This window comes from Propithecus coquereli, unplaced genomic scaffold (assembly GCF_000956105.1).
Source record: "Propithecus coquereli isolate 6110/MARCELLA unplaced genomic scaffold, Pcoq_1.0 Scaffold30, whole genome shotgun sequence".
NCBI classification, from domain to species: domain Eukaryota; kingdom Metazoa; phylum Chordata; class Mammalia; order Primates; family Indriidae; genus Propithecus; species Propithecus coquereli.
In genome coordinates this window covers 1,057,037-1,074,512 of record NW_012148619.1, presented here as the reverse complement: position 1 = coordinate 1,074,512, position 17,476 = coordinate 1,057,037, and positions in this window count along the sequence as shown.

Sequence of the window (17,476 nt, the reverse complement as noted above, 5' to 3'; positions counted from 1 at the left end):
CACATAGGAAGCGCTTAATAGGCATTAGTTATTATGATCTGTAATGTTTTTTGTTTTTGAGACAGAGTCTTGCTCTGTGTCCCTGGCTAGAGTGTCGTGGCATCATCACAGCTCACTGCAACCTCAAACTCCTGTGCTCAAGGGATCCTCCTGCCTCAGCCTCCCGAGTAGCTGGACCTGCAGGTGTGTGCCAAGACACCTGGGTAATTTTTCTATTTTTAGTAGAGACGGGGTCTCCCTCTTGCTCAGGCTGGTCTCAAACATCTGAGCTCAAGTGATCCTCCCGTCTCGTCCTCCCAGGGTGCTAGGATTACTGGCATTAGCCACCGCGCCTGGCCTATGATCTGTAATATTTAAACATTTTACAATGAGAATTATTACATGTGTGCTTTTATAAATAAACAAGAAAAAGATGAGTAGGAGAAGATCCCTATGGATTCATACATATAGAAAATATTTGCAAATAATTTCAAGGAGCTCACAGGCCTCCTACAAGCTCATCCTTCTTATTACTTCTGGTTTGGTAGATCATAATAGCTATCATTTTTGAGACTCCTCTCTGTTGCATGAAGTGCGGCAGGTAATTCATATTCTAAATTATTTTATTTAGTCCCCACAATAACTTTCTAAGGCAGTTACCATCATTCCTATTTTATAGACAAAATAACTGAGGCTCAGAAACTTGTCAAGTGAGTGTTAGAGTGAGGATTTGCACCCGAATTTGTCAGACCTATGTCACACGTCCACTATTCACTTCCTTAGAACTATTGCATCGCCAATTTATCTGGAAGAACATATTTAGCAATGACCAAATGATCAGCCCTATAGAGAGGAAGTTAAAGGTTGTTCTTGACCTCAATGAGCTTATATCTAACTGAGAAACCAAGATGAACATATAAATATGCAAAATAGTTATCCTTACCAGCAAATAATGGATGTGGCAGAGTGTTGATGGGCTTCACCAGATACTCATTTGCTCCCCACACTTCCCAGCTTCCCTTGCGGTTACATTAGGGTCCTGTGACTGGGTTGTGGCCAATGAATGCGGGTGGGCCATGATGTAAGTCCCTTCCAGGCTTGACCCTTACAAACATTCACATGATCACTCCTTTCTTTCCCTTGCCCCACAGCAGTGATTCAGGAAGCCACGTGTTCCAGATGGCTCAGCTCTAGATGGAGGAGGACTGCCTACCCGGCATCAGGCTGGGACAGGAGGGAGAAGTGAGCCTCTGTGGGTTAAGCCACTGAGATTCCTGGTCACTGCTGCATAATCTAACCCCCCCTAACTAGCCAAATGGGATTGCCATAGTTGTATACTGTGGAGTTCTGAGAAGATCATTGAGTCCTGAAATATTTAGGTGTTAAATCAGCTGCAGGTCCCATTCTAGACAATGTGAGTCCAAATATTTAGAGAACGGCATCTTTATTTTTAATAAGGTGATGCCGAGGAGAGCCTGGCACTGTGGTCTGTTACGTCTTCCAGAAAACCTCCCACAAGAGAGGCACCAAGGCGTGACCATGAAGGGGGCAGGCTCTGGGTTGGGACTTCCTGGGCTAGAATCCTGCCTCCGCCTCCTTCCAGTTTTGTGACTTTGGATAATTTAAGGGTCTACTGAGCAGAGTGGTTGTATGATTAAATGAGTTAATGTATTAGTTATCTGTTGCTGCATAAGAAATTACCCCAAAAGTTAGTGACATAAAACAACAACAACCATTCCATATCTCTCATAGCTTCTACAGGTCAGGAATTCAGGGGTGTTCTTTTGGGCAGTTCTGGCCCCTCATGAGGGCCTCTGATGAGGGTGCTGTCAGATGTTGCCTGAAGGCTGCATCATCTGAAGGCTCGAGTGGGGCTGGAGGATCCACTTCCAGGTTGTGTCACTCACATGCTGTTCCCTGCCACGCAAACCTCAGCACAGGTCACATGGTGGCTAGCTTCTCTCAAGCGACCAATCCAGGAGAACAAGGAGGAAGCTGCGACACATTTGCAGGAGGTCACTTCCACCACATGATGCCACAGCCACATAGCTAAGCCTGGCTCAGTGTGGGAGGGGCTGAGATAAGGGTAAGAACAGCAGGAGGTGAGGACCCCCAACCTGTGAGGCTGGACAGCATCAGCATCTCAGATGGTGTCTGAAATGCTTCAAACAATGGCTGACGCGTGATTCAAACTCAATACACATTAACTGTTTTCATTACTAAACAACGATCAATCAGCACTAACTCAGAACTCCAACTCCTCACCATTTCACCTTCTGCACTGTTTCCTTGACAACCCTCCTGCATGGAGTCCAACTACATAAGCATCTGCGTGCCCGCTGTGCCAAGCTGGGTGCTGGGCACTTGCTCTCAGAAGGCAGGGGTCCCGCCTGGCACCTCTGTGTCTTGGGGGCAGAAGAACTCTAACAGAGACACACAGAGATGCTAATGAATTCTCACATGGGGGTGTCACATTTAACAAGGCTTGTTCACCTCGATTATCTTGCTTGAGAGACGTGTGGTGGACGGTTAAGAGCGCAAACTCTGGAATGAGATTACCTGGGAGCAAATTCCAGTTCTCCTCCTTACTAGCTGTGTGACCTCGGGCACATTACTTAACTTCCCTGGCCCCAGTTTTCTTATATGTTAAGAGTGGGAATAAGAGTTCTCATTTCACAGGGCTGTCATGTGAATGAAATATTCTGTGCATGTAAAAGGCTCAGAACGTTGTCTAGTAAATGCTCAAAAATATTAGCTGTTATTTTTCTTTCTTAAATCACCTGGGGATGGGGTGAAGATGGAGGTCAAGGAAGAAATAAAGAGACTAGGAAATAAAGAGACTGTGACCAGCTCAGATCCCCACCCATGATCCCTGAATAATTCCCAGGCAAAGCTGGTGTTCAAACATAGCTTTCTGGGACTTTCCAGCAGACTCCAGGTTCTGTTGACAGCTGTGGTCACACAGGAACAGCTGGACCCAGAGTGTGTCCATGATACTGTGAGCCCCCTACCCAGTGTTGGGCGCCCTCAGAGCAACCTGGCACACTTCTTGGCTGACTTCTTCTGTGACCAGCACCTCTGGGAGCCCTGCCCCCCTCCCTCGGTGTTCTTTGTCTTTCTCTCCCTTTCCTGGTTCCCTGCGTGTGTTTCAGATAAGCTCAGGGGTTCCTGAGCAATTTGTCTTCCTTTGATGGGTGAGCGGCGTGGGAGGAGGGGCTGGGCCCAGGGGTCCCCCTGTGGAGGGTGGAGGCAGCTGGAGGGAGGCTGGGCAGCAGGCAGGTAGGGGAAATCAAAGGGCTCCACGTCAAAGCTGGAGGGTTCTCCGTCCTCTGAGATTGCATCTGTGCTCTAATTCGTGAATCTTAGTTAAGTTTCGAAAACCACAAGCAAGGGGCTGGCGGGACCTCCTGCCTAACAAAGGTGTTTGTTGAAAAGATTCAGGACCGTGACAAAGACTCTGTTTGTTGAAAAGATTCAGGACCGTGACAAAGACTCTGCAGACAAGGGGATTCAAGTTCTAGGAGGTGGGAACCCCACAGCCCGTCTCCTGGAGCTTGCCTTTCAGTGGGAGGAGACAGACAACAAACAAGATCGTTTCCGAAAGTGTGCTGCCTAACAGAGAAGAGACTGTGCTGCTTTGGACTGGGTGGTCGAGGAAGCCACCCTGAGAAGGTCATGATGGGGCTGAACAGCCGCGTGTGGATCCGGGGAAGAGTATTCCAGGGAGACGAAAGAGCTGGTGCCAAGGGCCTGGTGCAGAGGAGTTTAACGTGATCGAGGAACAGCAGGGAGGTCAGCGTGTCTGGGGAAGGTGCCAGAAGGAGAGGACCCCACCCAAGTGGGAGATGGGGCCTCCGGGGCTGGGACAAGGTGTATAGGTGTTACAGTGATCCCTGTGGCAGGTTTGAAGTGTAGGGACGATGACCTCTGATGGGTTTAAAGTGACCACTTGGCTGCCAGGTGGATTTCAGGGGGCACAGAGGTGAGGAAGCCCCTTAGGAGGACATTAGGAACCCAGGTGAGGGTGCTGTTACCTGAACCAGTAGATGGTGGAGCTGAAGGGAGTGCGCAAGGGAAAGCTAAATTGTGAATACAGAGAAGAGAACCCGTCTTTATGACTCCCGAGTGGCCCTAGCTTGACGATGCCACAGGGTCAGGCTCTGAAGAAAGGAGGTGGATCACAGCTGGGCCTGCACTGTCCAAGAACAAAGGGTTTGGGAGTAGTGCCCCGTTACAGCCCCATTTCCAGCACAAGCCAATCTCTTTTGTCCTGGGACTCGGCGGATGGGAGGACAGGGCCGTTCAGCCTGAGCCTGGGCAGCTGACGGCTGGCTTTTTCTCTGGGCGAGCACTGCCCCGACAGTGAGAAGCTTCAGGAGGTTTGGAAAAGGAAAGTGCATTGGACCAGGCCAGGACATGTGTGTCATGGGCTCAGAGTTCCGTGTTGTGCTCCAGCCCTGAGGAGGGCTATGCATGCGGCTCCCGCTCCTCGTCTGCATGGAGCCTTCACCTGCAGCACAGTCCACAGAGAAAGGTACAGGTGAAACCTGAAGGAAAGACAGGTCATCTGGGGACACCTCCTCTCCACTCTCCACTAACTGGCCAGGCTTCCAGCAGCCCCACCTCTTGCAGGCAGCTGCCGCTGGACTGGAGACCCATGTGCTGGCGCAGAGAGAGAGGGGAGGAGAAGGGGCTCCAGGACCGATGCAGACCACCCAAGACTTGGTTCTCCCTGGGGCAACCTCTCAGACATAAATCCATTCACTCCTTCACTTAACCTGCTCACTCAACAGTATTCCAGACACCAGCAATACAGCCAAGGGGCAAAGTGAGGGCAGAAGAGGGAAGGAAGAAAAGAAGAGAGGAAGGGAAAGGAGGAAAGGAAGAAAGGGGTGCAGGAAAAGGGCACAGGCCTTGTGCTTATAACCCTTCCAGTCTAGCAGACCGTAGAGAAAGAACAGGAATCAAAGAATCACAGGCGCGTGGGACGCAGGTGCCAGCCAGACTGGATTATTGTCAATTCCTGAAACAGGCTGTGAGCCCTTCTCTCTCTCCTCTGCGCCTGTGCACATGCTGTCCCCCTGCCTGGCCATCTCCTTCCCCGTGTGCTCGCCCTGGCTAACTCCTACTCCGGCTTCCAGGCTCAGCCCGATCCCATGCCCCCAGCACAGCCTTTCCTGGGCCCCCCAGGTGCTCTGCGTCCCTACACCTCCCCATTGCTTCCTGGACCAGAACGGGTCCTGACTGCCTTTCCACAGAGACAAAGGAAACTCTGATCTCCCCATAACCCTCTGGCTTCCTAGTTTTCTCTCCAGTCTCTGGGAGGCCAGTTACAACCAGGCCTTTAAAACCGACAGACCTCAGCAGGGGAGAGGGGTCCTCCTGTGCCTCTCTGGGCTCTTGTGGGACCAGCAGGGCAGATCCAGCCCCTTTTGTCATCAGGAGGCGTGAGCTATAAACATGATTCCCCAACCTGGCTGTATATCCAAGCATCTGGGAGGAATTCCTAAAAATACAAGTGCCTGGGACCCTCCAAGAGACTGCCTCAGTAGGTCAGTGGGACCCTAACTCCAAGAGACTGCCTCAGTAGGTCGGCGGTAAGATCTGGGCATATAAATATTCTTGGAACATTCTCCAGCTTCACGTACAAAATCATCCATTGCAGCATCATCTGTTAATAGCAAAAAGGTTGACAACAACCTAACTGTTCATCCTTAGGAAACTGGCTGAACAAATCCGTCTGTCCAGACAATGGCATTCTGTGCGCCCTAGAAAGGAATGAGGAAGCTCCCAAGTACTGACAGAAAGAGACCTTCAGGATAAATTACTGGGTGGAGAAAAGCAATGTGTAGAGAGTATACTATCTTTTGATTAAACTTTAATCAGACTTTTTCTGTAAAGGGTCAGACTGTAAATATTTTAGGCTTTGTAAGCCACGTACAACGTTGGCCGGGGGCTGATGCGGACCGTAACAGAGTGAACCTATGATGGGGGGAGTCACAGAAAACCGGGGCTGGGTGGGAGTCCCCAGTAGCTGCCGGAGGAGACAGACCGCTGTGTTGGGACCTTCTGAGGGAGGCTGACCAGGGGACTCAGACAAGCCTTCTTCAACCCTGGCAGCTGCCCGGTGTGGGCTTGGGAGGACTGGAGCAAGAACCTGGTGCAGGCACAGAGCCACTTTGCAAGGAGCTGGTAAAGATAAGTTTAGTCTACCAGACCCATTCATCGGCAGGGGAAGCAGAACAGGGGCCGGGCCAGCAGGACACCTTCACTCGGGGCAGCTGAAGGATCATTTGAGGTCTGGGGTGAGGCGGAGAGTGGGGCCGACAGCCCCTCCCCTGCCATCCAGAGAGGCTTCCCCATCCAGAGGGTCAGTGACCCTGGGGCTTTCTTGTGGTCTTGCTGCACCTCAGCAGTGACATGAGTGGGACAAGGTTTCTAGTCCCCTGACACATGCCTTCCCTCAACTTTTCGCGGAGGACCTACTACCATGTGCCAAGGACTGTGCTAAGCACTGGTGATAGAACATGAACTAGACTGGCGCCTGCCCCCCACCCCCCGCCCTGCCAGCACCAGGGACTCCCAAGCTCTGCCTATCCCTTCCCAGCCACCCAAGACAGCGAGAGCTCTGCCTCTGTCTCGAGTTTCTCTTTTGGCTTCTTGGTTCAGAGTTTAATCCTTGTTATGGTTTAAAAAAAAGATAACAAAAACTCAGCCATCACAGAATGGAAGCACTGCCGGGGACCATAAAGATCGCTTGTCCAGTGTCCCTTTTTCTCACACCCAGGCCAGTGCTCTTGTCTGCACCATGGCACCCGATCTGGTTAGAGCCTCTCCATCTGGACTGATCCCCCATTTACCCAAGGAGGAGGCTGGAAAGGTGAGCTCAGGTAACGTGAAGAAGCTCTCATGGAGCCCTGCGAAGTCCAGACTATATACTGACGACAGTGGGGAACGATTGACAGACAAAAGCAAGGCTGTGACACATGGATCTTCCATTCATTAATCACATTCACTTAACAAATATTTATTGAGCACATACTCTGTGCCAGGCATGGGCTGGGCCCTGAGGATAGAGTGTTGGAGAAAACAGACAAGTTTCCCATCCTCATGGTACATTCCAGTGAGACAGGCAATGAACATGTTAAATAAGTAAAAGTGCACACAAATTCATTGAATCCGTAAGACTTTCTATGGGGAGAGGAGGAAATAAACAGGATACTGTGGTTGAGAATAAAAGGAAGAATCCTTTTTAGAGAGAGTGGCTTGAGAAACTTTCTCTAAGGAAGTTATCTTCTAGATGAGCCCTAAAAGATGAGAAGGAGCCGGTCTTTTTAAAAGCAGGAGCAAGAGGTTTGGGGTGGGGAGTTGGGCAGTGAGTGCAAAGGCCCTGTGGCAGGAGAGACTTTGGAGGACCTTGGGAATGGAGGGGAGGTCATGTGAATGATGTGACGGGGAATGTGACATGATGTCAGGAGGCAGAGGCTGGCAGATGTTGTCATGCTGAGAGGCTACCGCAGATGAGAAATGATGGTGTCGTGGACTAAGCTGGTGCAGAGATGAAGAGAAATGGACCAATGTGAATATATTTTGGAGGTCGAACCAGCAAACTTGCTAATGGATTAAATGGGGGGTGTATGGGGTGGCATCAGGCAAAGGGGGAGGCAGTGACATCTCCCACGTGTCTGGTTGGAGCTGTTATTTACTGAGGTAGAAGCCTGGGAAGGTGCAACCAAGTTTGGAGGGTAAAACAACATCCAATTTACTTTCTGGAAAGCATTACGAAGGCTGGATTAGGGGAGGACAAGCCCAGGGTGGGGAGCCCTTTAGAGGCTGACCTGGTATTCCAGGTGAGAGATTCTGGTGAGGATGACCTAGGGCAGTGACAGTGGGGATGAGGGGAAAACCCATGTCCCTGTTAGGCAAGCAAAGAGAAGAGCTCTCCGCTGCTCCAAACGCTGTGAATTTCCATCTGCAAGATGGCTGAGCAGGCCAATCAGAGGCAGGAATTCTTTTTGGATGATGTTGAAATGAAACCAACATATGGAGGGGAGTGGAGGCGGGCGATGTGGAAAATGGGGTCACAAGAGAGACCAGGCAGAGACTGCAGCAACGTGGCATCTTCTGCAGCCGGCTGTGTGACATGGGAGTGGGAGCTCTGGATGCGCCATCTGTGCCAGGGAGAAAGCCATCCTGGAAAACAGATGGCCGTGCCCACGCTCCCTGGCTAACGGAGGCATTCCCCATGGCTCTGAAGCCAGGGTGACCTCCCTGGGAGGGTGAGGACAGGGCATCCGAGAGGCTGCAGGCACAGCAGGCTCTGGGATGTCTGCCTTGATGCCACCATTACCCAAACCCCTCGAGCTGGGTCCCGAGCTGAAAGCAGCTCCCGTCTCCTTGGCCTCCCTGTCTCCTAGCAGAGGCCCTTCCCGCCTCTGAGGTTAGCAAGGAGCAGTGGCTGGGAACACGGGCAGAGGCCACTCGGCCCTGGGCCCTGCCAGGACAGTCACCCTTCATTCATTTATTCATTCATGCCTGCATGCATTCAACAAATCCCCACAGAGCCTCTCTGACCACAGGCACTGTCCCAGGTGCTAGAGACAAATGGTGAGCAAGACCCAGGCCCTGCTCCTGAGAAAAGGCAGATGGAGAAATGGACAATGCTACCTACCGAGCCCTCTCGTTCTCCTTCTCCTCACTGTGTCCCCTCTTCGTCCCTGGTGCCCAGAGCTGTGCAGAATCACCATCCAGGACCTCCGCCCTCCAGCCCCTGGACCTCATACTTTGATTTAAGCTCATTTCTTTAATTTTGTGCCATGAGACTAGAATGTAGGCAGAAATCAGGTTGCAAAGGACGTTGGATAACACTTTCTGAGTTTGGCCTTTATTCTCAGGACAATGAGAAGCCATCTGAGTATTTTAGGCAAGGGAATGACATTCGATTTCCATCTGGAAGGCGCCTGCGGCAACGCGGAGGAAGGAGGGGAGGCAGGGGAGGCAGAGGAGGTCTTCGGGATGACCCGGATGGAGATGGCAAGGGCTCCTCACCGCCCGCTCCCGACCCCATCACACCAGGCCTACTCGCAGAGCAGAAGAGAACTGGTGAGTCCTCTCACCTGTGCGAGGGCCGGCCCCAGCACAGGCGTCTGTGTGTGTATTTGAAGTTTAACCAACAACACTGATGGAGCGCTTTCCATTTCTCAGACACCTTCATGTATAATTAATCTCCTCTGAGCTGTGTTGTCAGGAAAAATTAAACTTGATCTCTTTCAAAGATGATGAAACCGAAACTTAGCTCTAAGCAGACCTCAATTTGAATCCTGTCTCCACCACCTATCCAGGTGCACAAAGTTACACTGTTGGCTGAGTGCTGGACCCGTGTGGTTGCCACCACACAATCTGACCTGGAAGAGTCCCATCTAACGGGCCCTCGTGGTGGCATTTCTGGCAGCCAGCAGCCCATGGTAGAAACAATGAGGAGACAGTGGCCTGGGGAGCCGTATGGAATGGGCTCCGTTGGGGGGCTGCCCTGTCAGCCCCATCTCCCTCCTGCTCTGGGCATGTTGTCCTGGGCCTGAGGGGGTATTCTTCAGGTGAAGGGGCCTGGGGCTGGGGCTTCTTTTGCAGGAAGCTTCTCCCCTTGCTGGGTTCTAAGAGAGAGGCCTGCTCACTACCCACCTTGCCCACGCTTTCCTGGTCTTTGTTTCTGAAACAGGGCAGGGTGGGAGGATAAGGAGAACAACCACGCCATCTGCTGGGCATATTGGGCAAGATCCAGCTGCACCCAGATGAGGCTTGGATTTTGTGCAGAAGAAGAACCTTGGATAACCAAACAGGGCATGACCCCCTGACAAGTGACCTCTTTTATAGAAGTAACTCCAGGGACACCACCGCCCCCCACAGTTCAGCTGGTATCAGGAACCGCTCGGTACCAACAGGTGCTGCCGATTCTCTGTGCACTCAGGTGCTGGGGATGCGGTGGCGAGCAGTGTGGGGGAAGGCAAACATTGCAAACCACTAAAATACAGTGTGCCAAGAGGAACGATGGAGAAGATACAGGCAGAGAAGACAGGCCAGTTAAATTGACTTCCTCGGCCCCTGTTAGGTGCTGCTCCTGAATCCAGACGCATGCATAGGGGTTAAGCCAGGGTTAAGGCATTCCAGAGAGAGGGCACCGCACGGGCACAGGCCTGGCAGTCTGTGCTGCCCTCTCTGCCCAGGCCCAGGGACAGCACCTCTTCTCTGCCCACCTCCAGCAGTTGGAGAGAACTCAGCCCTTTGGAAGTGCTGCTCCCTGAACTCCACAGTGGCAGGAGCTGGGAGTGCCCACGTGTGCCCTCCTTTACCACCCCGGCAGCGGCTCCCTCCTGCCCTCACTCAGGGATACCCCCTTCCTCTTGCCACCCCAGTGAAACCGTGTGGCTGGGAGACTGCGCTATGAACAAGTCTCCCATGCCCATGGACTTGCAATCACTAATAATCAAGGCCAGGCAGTGTGCTGGCAGAATCGAGAACAGTGACGTCACCTAGTCGGGGAACTCGGCCCAGCCGAGGCCGATTCAGGAAGAGCAGTTCAAGAGAACGGTAATTCTGTCAGTCCGCCATTCTAACCTGCGCCATCTAGTTCAATCGCGGTTTACTGATGCAGGTCAAATCCTGTGTGAGTTTGCGGGAGAAGCGGAACGCAAATGGACATTTTGGGAACAGCCTCCTGTGTACAGGCACTGTGGTGGCTGCTATGGAGACCAAGTAAATGAGACATGGTCTCCGTCCTCAGGAAGCACCCACACCGCCGGCCCTCCTCCCCGCCACGGCGCACTGCCTCTCTGCTTCTTCCCTTCCCCCGTGAAAACTGCTCTCAGGAAATCAACTGGTACATTAAGCTACACGGAGCTGTAGTCAGCTGAGTAGGTGTTTGTGACAGTGCCTGTCAACTGTCTCTCACTATCTGTTCTCTCTCTTTATTTCAGTGACGATCCCCCTACTCGCTCACCCTCCCGCCCTCCCCCATCCCAAAGTGTTAGCAAGACACACGATGGCCCAGCCAGAGACTGTTTCCCAACCTACCTTGCAGCTTGATCGTGGCCAGTGGGATATGGTGGAAACAATGTGGCAACTTCTGGGGCACACCCTCCTCTTCCTCTTCCCCTTTTCCCCCGGCTGGGATACAGACTTCTAGTGCTGCAGTGGGCAGGCTCTGCTCACAGCAACAGGGCAACACCTGGTGGCTGGTGAAGCAACAAGATGGAAAGAACCTGAGTCCACGGACCATCTCCTGGAGCAGAGCAATTCTACCCCCTTGAACCTTCTACCAGCTCAGACCTCTACATAGAAACTTCTAAATTCTTCAATCTGTGGAAGCTGAGTTTTTGTTAAAGCAGCCATATCAATATCCTAACTAATACAATGCCTCTCACTCCCTGAAGTTTAATAAGCAAAATACCTTGAGTGGGACTTTTAGCAGAGTTCCTGAAATCTTAACTGGAGGCCATCCCCTGAGCTGGGGATCCAGCATGTTTATACAAAAGACCCCCATGCCCTCTGATATCCCAAAGCGTCTCCCAATCATTCGCCATTCAGTTTGTTGGGAAAGGATTGTATTGTGTGATGTGTGTTGTAGGCCACATGGCCAGTTCCATTCTTCAGCCACAGGGTCCGTGCAGTTTACGGGAAAGCCGAGGTGCATGACCTAAGTGGTTATCGCTTCTTGCAGATGAGATGCACAAGCTCATCAGAGCCTTTCTCAAGAGCCCAGGACTAATAGAAACTCAGCCTTTCAGACTTACCTTTGAGAGCTCTTGACATTTCCTCAAATAAAGAATGGTTCTCTCTCCTTGGAGATTAGGGTCCTTTGGCATCAACCTGGGAATACTACTAGGAAATCTTTTTCTCTTTCTTAAAGTAGTTTTAAAAAGGACGATTAAACCACAGAAATGTGAAAGAAGGAAGCTGTACAACAGTCAACATAATGCAGGTAAGAGAATGTTCAGGAACTGTCAGTATTTGGAAGTCAGTGGTTAAAGGTTTGAAATAATTCTTGTAAATGTTCAACCACTGGAAAACTTTCAAAATGCCGGTTGCTAATGGTTTCTAGAGTAACATACAAAAACAAACAATAATTTTTTTTTTAAAAAAAACCTCTCATTCTGATAACATCTCAGCTTACTGAATAAAATGACGGAGAGTCTCTCCCACCACGCTGGACTCGCTTCCTGGAAATGCATAAATACCGACCACAGGGCTTGACTGATGACTAGGGGACATGGCGCCCACCGTGTGTGCTTAGAGAACTGGCTTGTGTGGGAAAGACCCGCACAGCTGGCCCTCACGCCAGTTTGTCTTTGGACTTGAAAATCACCAGAAAAGGGAGACAAAGGAGGATGAACGTGATCCAGATGGAAGTAGCAAGGCAGGATTGATCAGGGAGAGAGCTGAAAGTTGCTAAATTAAGAAAATGGAGGCTACCTGTGAAGAATCATGAGTTTTCTTTCCCTCAGACTGGAGGAGGGATGGAGAAACCACTGGCCTTTGAGTCGAAAGACCCAGATTCTAGTTCCGACTCAGCGCCGGACCTGTCTGAGCTGACTTTTCCTCAGTGAAATGCACAAATACTCATGAATGGATGCTCCAATAACCTCGGGGGATTGTGTGAAGAGGCTACGTGGTAATTTGGAGAAATGTTTCAAATGCTCTCCCGTGCCACACTGGTGATGCGGCTCATCGTGAGAAAAGGTGCCGAGGTGGGGTATGTATTATTACTCACGATCCTTTTGTTTGTAAGTACGAACTAGCTTCAGCAAAAGAGGAATCTTTAGGTTCAAATGATGGGGTACAGTATTCATCAGACCTAATCACAAATAGCCCATTTCTCTTCCTCCCTGGCACGTTGTAGGATTGAACTTCTCTGCCCTCTTTATAGTTAGGTGTGACCATGTGATTTGTCTGTCACTTCTGGGCAGAAGCTTTAAGATCATGGGTGCAACTGGCCCTTGTCCCCCGCCCTGCCTTGGTGATTGTGGAGGCATGTGCTGAGATAAAGTTTCTGTCATCCCCGGCCCCTCAGTGACAACGGTGAGCAGAGATCCGGCCCTCTGCCTCCAACCTTCATGAGACGTACAGCACTGGCAAAGAAACCTTCGTTGTGTTAAAAGCCATTGCAACCTTGAGATTGTTACTGCAGTATAATCTTGTAGTAAGTGTATATTCTTATTTTCTTTATTTTTGATACTCTAGCATTTGGGGCTTTGACCCTGGTGAGGCTGTCCCTCCCAGGGCTGGCTGATTCCTAGAGAGAGTGAATGACTCTCCTGGAGCATGCCTTTGATGTACAAACCCAATCTGGAGCCCACACCCCCAACCATCTTTTTTTTTTTTTTTTTTTGAGACAGAGTCTCACTGTGTTGCCCTGGCTAGAGTGCCGTGGCGTCATCCTAGCTCACAGCAACCTCAGACTCCTGGGCTCAAGCAATCCTTCTGCCTCAGCCTCCCGAGTAGCTGGGACTACAGACATGTGCCACCATGCCCGGCTAATTTTTTTTTTCTATATATTTTTAGTTGTCTGGTTAATTTCTTTCTATTTTTAGTAGAGACGGGGTCTCGCTCTTGCTCAGGCTGGTCTTGAACTGCTAAGCTCAAACAGTCCGCCCGCCTCAGCCTCCCAGAGAGCTAGGATTACAGGCGTGAGCCACCGCGCCCGGCCCCCAACCATCTTTTTAAAATCAAGCTCTCACACACCAAGACAATATTCCCCCCTTCCCTAATCACCCTAGGGCCAGATATTAGGCAAATAGGGACCTCCCCTATAGTCCAGAATCCACCAAAGTTATTCAAACTATCCAATGCTAAACTTACTCAGCACACCTACGCTGCCTCAACCATTCCTTCCTGTGAAAACCCCACAAAAGGCTCAGGGCCGCTCCCTCCCCACCCCCTGACTAACGCTGAGCCTTCCCCAAGTGGCCTTGTGTGCCAGGTCTCCTCTTTCTAGGGCTCCGTGAGCACAAACTTTTTCCTTCATGATAATCATTTCCATGTCTGTAAGTCTTACCATTCCTGGTTAAAGCAAATCCCAGGTATACATTTGTAGAACACTTGGCACAGCGAGCCGAGTGGTTCAATGCCAGATCGGATGCTGCGCCCTTAGACTGCTCTTGACTTACTGCCTGGATCCCACAGACAGCAGCCACTGCTTGGAAGGGCCCGGCTGGCTGTGGAGAGCTTGCTGTCGATGGCTACTGCATCGCGTTGTTTTTTCTTGGGTGTTGCTATAAATTCCCAACTTAAAATTGTGAAGCTCAGAAAAAGCTGAGTAGTCCCTGAGCTGCCTCGTAGGCTAGAGTGTCCGGAGTCTGGGACTGAGTGCCCAGGGGTACTCGAAGTATTTCTCCACGTTGGTGGAACACCTAGGATCCCAGACAAAGCACCTGGGGTTATACAGATAATTGGCTACATCTGTTTCTCACAAAGGTCCCTCTGAAGGGGTCAAGGAGTGACTACCCTGCTAGTGCCAGGGGACAAGTCTGATCCCCTGACTGGGCGGCACTGACAACAATGGGGCCGTGTGAGTCATTCAGATGAAAGTGCCTGGTGTCTGGGAGGTTATGTGCTCCCAGGGACGCTCCATAAACCACTTTTCCTCTTCTCTCTGAGCTTTGCTGAGTCAAATTACAGCCTGTCCCTCAGAGTAGTGGGAGACCACTTGCCTGAACGCTTGTGCGCTCGTGCATCGAGGGCCACTCCCGGGGTTAGCGTGAAGGTCTCCTCAGGGGATCGTGGCCCCCTGCAAATGCTATTGTTCAGGTTGCAAACTTCTTTGCTGTTGTCTGCTTGCTGCTGATGCAATGTGTTCCCCAACCCAGTGGGATCGAAGAGGTCCCCTCCCTGGAGGCCAGTGAATCGATGTTTAATGAAAAAGGGGAAGGAAAGGCTAGGCACAGTGGCTTACACCTGTAATTCTAGTACTTTGGGAAGCCGAGGTGGGAGGATTGCTTGAGGCCGGAAGTTCAAGACCAGACTGGCCAACAGAGTGAGACCTCCCCCATTTCTACAAAAAAAAATTAGTCAGGTGTGGCGGTGTGCTCCTGCTCCTGAGTCCCAGCTACTCGGGAGGATGAGGTAGGAGGATTGTTTGAGCCCAGTTCAAGGCTGCAGTGAGCTATGATCACACCACTGCACACTCCAGCCTGGGGAACAGAGCCAGATCCTATCTCTAAAAAAAAGAGAGGATCAGGGAGAAAAAGGAGCATGTGGTTCCAGCTCCCCTGAGAGCCCTGAAGAGGTGGTCCTTCCCCATGTGGCCCTGCGTAGCATACCACACCTCCTGTTTCCAGGGCTCTATAAATATAAACTTCTTCATGACAATCATTTCCATGTTTGCGTGTCTTACCATTCCTGATTAAAACAAATCCTGGGTACATTTTAACACGAGCCTGGTCCATCCTGATGGGTACACTAGGAGGAGGAGCAGGATTGGCAACCTCTGGGGTCTGGATGGGCTTCTTCTGAATGGCAGGAAGACGGACCCTAGCATCACCGGCCTCACTGCCAAGAGCCCAGAGGGAGGAGACAGTCTTCTCCTTCTGCTGATTCCAACAGACAAAGCCCTTGAGAAAAACACAAACTGGCCCAACTGAAGTCATGTACATTCATGAGACAATCTCTGTGGCACATGCATATCGATCAGGATTGAGCCAGATGCTCACCTTTGCAGCTGGATGGGTGAAATGTGTTGGGCAGCCAGCATGGGCCCTGAAGAAATTGATCACTGCCCTTTTGTGTATGAAGTTTGGACATCCAAACCTTGTCATACCCTAAGGAAGGTACAGCTGCTTCATTACACAAAGTACTACTGGGAAACCAAATAAGCATTGAATGAAAGAACTTCCTTTGACATCAATAGGTAGAGGCCAAGAGATCCTTTTGAGATAGGGTCAGGCCAACCAGAAATAGGGTATCTACAAACAATCCATCATCACTAACAGTGGAAGATAAACCCCTAAAACAAACATGTGAGGTGAAGGGTAGTAACCATTTGACTTTTCTGGTTACTTATCAAATAACCTCCATGTCATGCACCCAGATGGCTCTATTCAGATAGATCTGGCTAAAGGAATGTTCAGCTGCCCAGACCCCTATCCTGGGCTCCTTGCTCCAAGTTAGTTCCTTATGGATGTCCCCAGGAGGCTGAGAGAACAGAGATTTGAGATCTGTCTACAGATCATAGGGAGTGGAAGGAAAACAGAAAGGGATAAATTAATGACCAGGATGAACCCAACCTGAGGGTAAGGTCTAGAGGCTCTCAACCTAGAAGTGGTGGGTTGGTTTCTGGGGTCCATGACGTCTTGTCATTGCATGCAAACGACTGAATGTTCATTTCCTACAGAAAGGATCCACAGCTTTCATCAGATTCTCAATGGACGTGGCCCCCAAAGGGTTGAGATCCACCATTTTAAAGGAAGGCAACTTGGCTTTCAGGAGATAGCAGACAAAGAAGAGCTTGGAATATTTTCTCTTGACTTTCCTAGTATCTCACTGGGTGGGCTCAGATAAGATTTCTCATCTCTACTTCAGTTTCAACATTTTCCAAATGGAGCCAGCCACAGAACACATGTCCCTTGCAGAGTCCTGTGTCATAGAGAGAAAGCTAGAGAAATCTGGCCCAAGTCCTAATGAGGCCATTTACCAGCAGGTGACTAAACCTCAATGAGCTGGCTTCCCTGTTGATAAAGGGAGGATAACAACATTCATTCTCACACCAACCCTGTTATGAAACAATGAATGCACCAAGCTTTCTACTCTCACTTCCATTACTAATCAAAGCTAACATTAATGAGCCTTTCCTATTAGTCATAACAGTGCTAAGTGCTTTTAGGTGTATTACATCATTTAATCTTCACGAATGTGCTATGAAGTAGGTACTATTACTATACCCACTTAATCTTTTTTTTATTTAAAGCAGGAAGTAGGTGGGAATTGAGTCTTAGAGGTTAAGCTCCTTACCACTGAGAAGAGCTGGCTTCCGACCCTGGCTGCCTGACTCCCGAGTGCATATTCTTAACCTGAGGTTCTACCTCCTCCATCTACCCCAAACACACCACCAGGGAATCTGCTAAAACAAGCGCTCAGAGAGCAGGCTGCAAGCTGTTGCCACAGCGATGATCTGGATAATGAAGGGGGAAAAGCACCCACACGTGGAGTCCCTGTGACACATGAGGGCAGTGGCAGAGATGGTATCACTTGAAACTCTAAGGAGTGCCATCATCCTACCTCTGGTAACAAGCACATACCGTCAGCCTTGCTTCCTTTTGTTCTACATGACAGGTAAAAATCAGGAAGGTGGTGAGGTTCAGATGCCTGATTTCATGGGTCCAGGGCTCAGCTGGGAATTACGAAGTTGGGATCTTTAAGAACTAGAGACAGCACTGGCCGAAGAAAACAACTCAGGAGAAGGACGGAAGCTATTAAGAATCATGACTTGAGGCTGAGCGTGGTGGCTCAC